Raw genomic sequence first — 6,808 nt, forward strand, 5'->3', positions numbered from 1 at the left:
GCATTTTATTCCCCTATTCATGACTATGTGTATAGAAATGTTACATGTGACCTCATTTGAGTAGGCTTGCTCGCTGGGAATCACACTAGTAATTGGCCTTGGTACTCCAGGCCAAATTATTTAGTTAATTCGCTGTTAACATGGTTACACAGAGCCAAACTATATATGCTAGATCGCCTTGTATATTTGTTTATGTCGGATCCAACCTTGCATCTGCTTTGCTTGATGTACTTCGCTTACAAGAAATAGTGTGATATAAAACTTTACCGGTGGGATAACATGAAACTTATACATCTGACTTTCTTTTGTGTTGTTGGGGGGGGGGGGGGGGGGGGGGGGGCTCGTCAGCAACAGCAGCAGGTCAACCCTCCATGAACGTACGGCACCAACCCATGGACCGGCGTTGTCCACGCGTACTCGATGTCGGTCCCTCGGGCTCCCGCTCCGGGCATCCTTGGGCCTCGTCCAGCGCGCCATCAGGCCCTCTTCGCTGCGCAGAACGCCGCTCCCTACAGCGGCTACGGTGCCGCGCCTCAGCCCGCTCCCGCCTACGGTGCCGCCGCCGCAGCCCCCGCGCCGGCCTACGGAGGGTTTTACCCTCCTCAGGTGCCGCCGCCGTGGGACCCGGCCCTTCTCGCCGCCCTGCACTCCGCCCCGTCACCGAGTTCCTACGGTGGCGGTGGTGACTGATACATGGACTCGGGCGCCACCGCTCACATGATTGCTCATCCCGGTAACCTCACGTCTGCCACTCCTGTTCATACTCCCACTCGCATCACCGTTGGTAACGGTTCCTCTCTACCCATTACACATGTCGGTCATATGTCGTTTCATTCTACTTCTACTCCCGTTAACATGTCTAATGTTCCTGTGTCTCCTAACTTAGTCACTAATCTCGTTTCTGTTCGTCGTCTTGCTCGTGAGAATCCTATAACTGTTGAATTTGACGATATCGGTTTTTCTGTGAAGGACGCCCGTACATGGATGGTACTTCACCGATGTGACAACACGGATGAGCTTTACCCGGTGCATCCCTCCGGCGCCACCACCACCCGTCGTCCCGCCGCCTTCGCCGCTAGTGTCGATCTTTGGCACGCCCGCCTCGGTCACCCCAACTCCACCGTTATGCGTCAGATTCTTCATAGTATTTTCTTTCTCATGTAATAAGGTTGACGACCACACTTGTGAGGCTTGCCGTCTTGGCAAGCATGTTCGTCTCCCCTTTAACCAGTCTACAAACATTTCCGCCTTTCCGTTTCAGTTATTGCATAGTGATATTTGGATGTCCCCGGTTGCGAGCAACACGGACTATTTATACTATTTGGTGATATTGGATGATTTTACCCATTATGTGTGGACATTTCCTCTTCGTCGCAAGTCCGACGCTCTTGCCACACTCACAACTTTTTATTCATATGTCACCATACAGTTTGGTCGTCCCACGCCTTGCAAACTGACAACGGCAAGGAGTTTGACAACGTCGCCGTCCGCAATCTTCTTGCGTCGCATGGCACCATTTTTCACGTCACTTGTCCCTACACGTCACAACAGAATGGTCGCGCCGAGCGTGTCATTCGCACCCTTAATGACTGTGTCCGCACGTTGCTCTTCCACTCCTACGTGCCTCCTCGGTTCTGGCCGGACGCGCTCGCGACCGCCAGCCTTCTCCTTAACATTCGCCCGTGTCGTTCGCGCTGGAACTACACTCCTCACCAGCTCCTCTTCGGTGCGGTTCCATCTTATGATGGTCTTCTTATTTTTGGGTGTCTCTGTTATCGTAGCACCGCGTCCACGGCTCCTCACAAACTCGCTCCCCGGTCGCTTCCATGCATCTTCCTTGGTTATCCTTCCAACACCAAAGGTTACCGGTGCTATGATCCAGTGTCCCACCGCGTTTGCACTTCGCGGCATGTGTACTTTGATGAGATGGTGTTCCCGTTTCAGCAGGTACCGTCACCCTCGGCGCCGTTCGCCCCTGCCTCCTCCTCTGGTGAACCGCCCAGCTGCGCACTGGGCTCGGCCCTGCCAGCGCTCGCCGCACCGGTGGCCCCCGTCGCCGCGACCCCCACCGCGGCCCCCTTGGCGGCCCCTGTCGCCACGGCCCCCTTGGCGGCCCCTGTCGCCACGGCCCCCTTGGCGCCCCCCGTCGCCGCGGCCCCCTCGGTGGCCCCCGCCGCGGCCCCCGTCGCCGCGGTCCCCTCGGCGGCCCCCTCGTCCGCCCCCGTCGTCGCGGCTGCACCCCTCACCGGTGTGGTCACTCGGGCTCGGACTGGGACCCTTCGTCCTAGCACGCACTACACGTCTGACGAGTACGCGTGTGCTGCATCTACCTCGGCACCGTCTCCACTCCCCACCTCCGCTCGCGCAGCTCTTCGGGATCCGAACTAGCTTGCTGCGATGCGTGAGGAGTTTGACGCCCTGTAGCGCAACCGTACGTGGCAGCTTGTCCAGCGGCCTCCCCGTGCCAATGTGATCACTGGCAAGTGGGTCTTCCACCACAAGACTCGCCCCAACGGCTCTCTCGAGCGCTACAAGGCGCGTTGGGTGGTGCGCGGCTTTCGCCAGCGTGCCGGCGTGGACTTCACCGACACCTTCGCCCCGGTTGTCAAACCGGGCACGATTCGCGCTGTCCTCCAGCTTGCTGTTTCTCGCGCCTGGCCAGTTCACCAGCTCGTTGTGTCTAATGCTTTTTTGCATGGCCATCTCGACGAGCAGGTGTTTTGTCAGCAGCCTATTGGTTTCGTCGACACCGACTATCTGGACCACGTGTCCTTGATCTCCCGTTCTCTCTATGGGTTGAAGCAGGCGCCTCGGGCCTGGTCCCAGTGGATCGCGGCCTTCCTTCAGCAGCAGGGGTTCCGGTCCACACGGATGCCTCCCTGTTTGTTTGTCACCAGGGTCCCGCCACCGCGTACCTCCTCCTGTACGTCGACGACATCATCCTGACTGCCTCCTCGCCAGCGCTCCTTCAGCAGATCACAGCTCGCCTCGGCACTGAGTTCGCCCTCAAGGATTTGGGGGCTCTCCACTACTTCCTCGGCGTCGAGGTTGTGCGCCGGGTTACTAGCTTCTTCTTGCATCAGCAGAAGTATGCCTACGAGCTTCGAGCGAGCGGGCATGCTTAACTGCAAGCCTGCTCCTACGCCTGTCGACACGAAGGCTAAGGTGTCCGCCGTCGAGGGATCTCCGGCGTCCGACGCTTCCTTCTACCGCTCCATCGTCGGTGCGCTTCAGTACCTCACACTGACACGTCCGGAGATTCAATACGCTGTCCAGCAGGTGTGCCTTCATATGCATGCTCCTCGTGATACTCATTGGGCTCTGGTGAAACGTATCCTTCGGTACATACGTGGCACCACAGCTATGGGTCTCACCCTGACGGCATCACCTGACACCAGCCTTGTCGCCTACTCCGACGTCGACTGGGCTGGGTGTCCCGACACTCGACGCTCCACCTCCGGCTACTGCATCTACCTTGGGCCCTCTCTGATTTCGTGGTCGTCTAAACGACAACCCATGGTCTCACGATTGAGTGCCGAGGCCGAGTACAGGGTCGTGGCCAACGCCGTTGCGGAGTGCTCTTGGCTACGACAGCTACTTCAGGAGTTGCTATGTGTAGTTACCAAGGCGATGCTTGTTTACTGTGACAACGTCTCCGCGGTGTATCTCGCTGCCAACCCTGTCCATCACCGACGGACGAAGCATATTGAGCTCGACATTCACTTCGTCAGGGAGCACGTCGCACTTGGTCGTGTTCGAGTTCTCCATGTGCCCACCGATCAGCAGTTCGCCGATGTCATGACGAAGGGACTACCCACCTCGACGTTTGAGGGCTTTCGGTCCAGTCTTTGCGTCACCGGTGACGCTTTGACTGCGGCGGCGCGGGGGGGGGGGGGGGGGGTTGTTGAACATGTGTACATGTACGTAGGTCTGGGTTTTGTATGCTGCACCTGTAGTGTCTCTCTCCCTCTGTATTTACTTGTATCTTGGGAGACAAGACACCGGTCGCACTCCTTGTACATATATATATGTGCCTAGTGCACGATCAATCAATTATCGATGCATCAAATCATTCTCTACAGGGTGTATGTTTGACCAAGTTTTTAAGAAAATATATTAATATCCATGATACAAAATTTATATCATTTGATTCATTATGAAAGTTAGTTTCATATTTTATCTATCAGAATTGCTATTTCGCACCTGGATGTAATATACTTACCTCACATCTAAGTCGAGAAGCATTGATCAAACTTGTATAAGACGAATAACCTGACCCCGTACGGTCCTCGTAGATGCTCTCTGCCGTGAGTTTGGGACTTCATACTAGCTCGTCCACGAGTAGATGTGTTGCCCGTGTTGACCTTTGTTTTTAGGGGGGGCCGGTTGCATATTCTTCTTTCTTTTCCTTTTCAATCTGTGTCGCGACTCAGTCTAGATCTTCTCGTTTTTGTACACTCCCATTGAGTACCTTTTTGTTTCTTTTTTCTTTTCATTATTTTTTCAAACTATGAAATAGCTTAAATTCATGTCTTCTTGTTTTTATTTACATTTTCAATTTGCTTCTTATATATATTTTATTCTTTATTTATATGTTTTAAAATCATGTACTTTTTTTTACTGTCATATGTTCGCTTTACATGTCGTACAAATCTTGATCACGGGTTGTTTTCCCTTACGTGTCCCGTGTCATGTCTTGCGTCCGATGTCTACTTGTCGACCTGTTCACGTGTGCATCTTTTGTTGGATGGTTTTCACGGTGCAATTTGGGCTTCCGTTTCGAACTGGTTTTGCTAATTCTGATCTAAATTAGAGTTAACAATGTCGTGTATTTTGTTCATCCCTCATGAAGCAATGAGGCCCGACATGACTATGTTTAGTGGGCTGGTTTTATATTTTGTGTATTGAGTTTATTTTGTCGGTTGTAGCTTTTTTCTGGAGGGTCATGTCTTTTTTATTTTCTTATTTGTGTTTATAATGATTCGACTGTGTAGCTAGAGGAGAGCATAACTAACTTTTTTATTTCGGATTTGCTAAATGTCTTATCTAAGTCTATAACCGTCTGATTTGTTTGCTTTAATGTTCGCACAAGCTGTTGCTCGTCCAGTTGCAACTCCACAATCGACTCGCAACCAGGGAGCATAGTTAGTAGTTGTTCCACTTGTAAGTTGATCATCGACTCACAACCGGTACTGTAATTTTGTGTAGTACTAGTTGCAAGTCAACTCTGACAAGGAACTGAGACCATATTTTGTTTTTCAGCCCAGTTGCAAGTCCACTCTGGACTCGCAACTGAGGCCCAACTATTTTATATCCTAGTTAGAAGTCCACACTTGAGTCACAACTGGGGCCGGACATATTTTTGTCTCGTTTACAAGTTCACCCTCAACTTGTAATTGGGGCCATCATATTTTGTCCTAGTTGCACGCTCACCTTCGACTTGCAACTTTGGCCCTACCTTCGTTTTGTCCTAGTTACAAATCCACCCTCGACTCGCAACTGGAGGGTGACCTTTTTTTTGTCCCAGTTGCAAGTCCACCCTCGGCTCACAACTGGGGCCCGAAGTTGCAAGTCCATCCTTGACTTGCAACTAGGACCCAACCTTTTTTTGTCCGAGTTACTACAACACCCTTGACTCGTAACTGAGATCCAACATTTTCTTGTCCCGGTTGCAAGTCCACCCTCAACTCGCAAATGCGGGACCGACCTTTTTTGTCCCAGTTGCAAGTCCATCCTCGACTCGCAACTGTGACCCGAACTTTTTCCCCAATTGTAATCCCATTCTCTACTTGCAACTCGGCCCCGATATGTTTTTCTATTTGCAAGTCCACTCTCATCTCGCAACTGGGGCCCAACCTTTTTTTCTCCGAGTTGCAAGTCCACCCTTGACTCGCAACTGGGACCCAACCTTTTTTTTGTCCCAGTTGCAAGTCCACCCTCAACTCACAGCTAGGGCCCGATCTTTTTTCCCGTCCCACTTGCAAATTCATCCTTGCCTCACAACTGGGGTCCAACCTTTTTTGTCCCACATGCAAATCCACCCTCAACTCGCAATCGGGGCCTAATCTTTTTTGCCCGAGTTGCAAGTCCGTTCTCTACTCACAACCAAGGCTCGAGCTTTTTTGTCCCAATTGCATGTTCATCCTTGACTCGCAACTCAGGCCCAACCTTTTTTTGACCCAGTTGCAAGTCCACTCTCGACTCGCAACTGGGGCCCGACCTTTTTTGTCCCAGTTGCAAGTCCACCCTCGACTAGCAACCAAGGACCAACCTTTTTCGTCCCAATTGCAAGTCCAAACTCAACTCGCAACTGGGACCAAATCTTTGTTAGTCCCAATTGTGAGTCCACTTTCGACTCGAACTGGGGTCCAACTTTTTTTTACCAGATTCATGTCCACCCTCGATAGCGAGCAAACTGTAGATGAGCCAACCCAAGTAGGTGGGATACTTTGTTTTGTTTTGTTTTCTTCTAGTTTTTCTGTTTTTATTCTTTTATCATTTTTTCTTCACTAGTTTTCCTCTCCTTTTAATTTTTCTATTTTCAAAAGTCAACCTCATTTTCATTTTATTTTCTTGTTCATTATTTCTGATTCTTTTTTTGTAAATTGACAAGTTCAAAAAAGTGTTAAATTTGTTCATTTTTCCAAAATTATTTGTGTTTATAAAAAAACTGAAAATTTGAAAATGTGATCATGTTTTTCAGAAATTGTATGCAACTTATAAAAATGTTCGTGTTTTTGAAACAAGTTCAAATGTTTGAAACAATGTTCATGTTTCCAAAAATTGCTTGCAAATTTAAAAAAATGTT

This window comes from Triticum urartu, chromosome 7A (genome assembly GCF_056163025.1).
Source record: "Triticum urartu cultivar PI428250 chromosome 7A, HENAU_Tu73, whole genome shotgun sequence".
Taxonomy (NCBI): domain Eukaryota; kingdom Viridiplantae; phylum Streptophyta; class Magnoliopsida; order Poales; family Poaceae; genus Triticum; species Triticum urartu.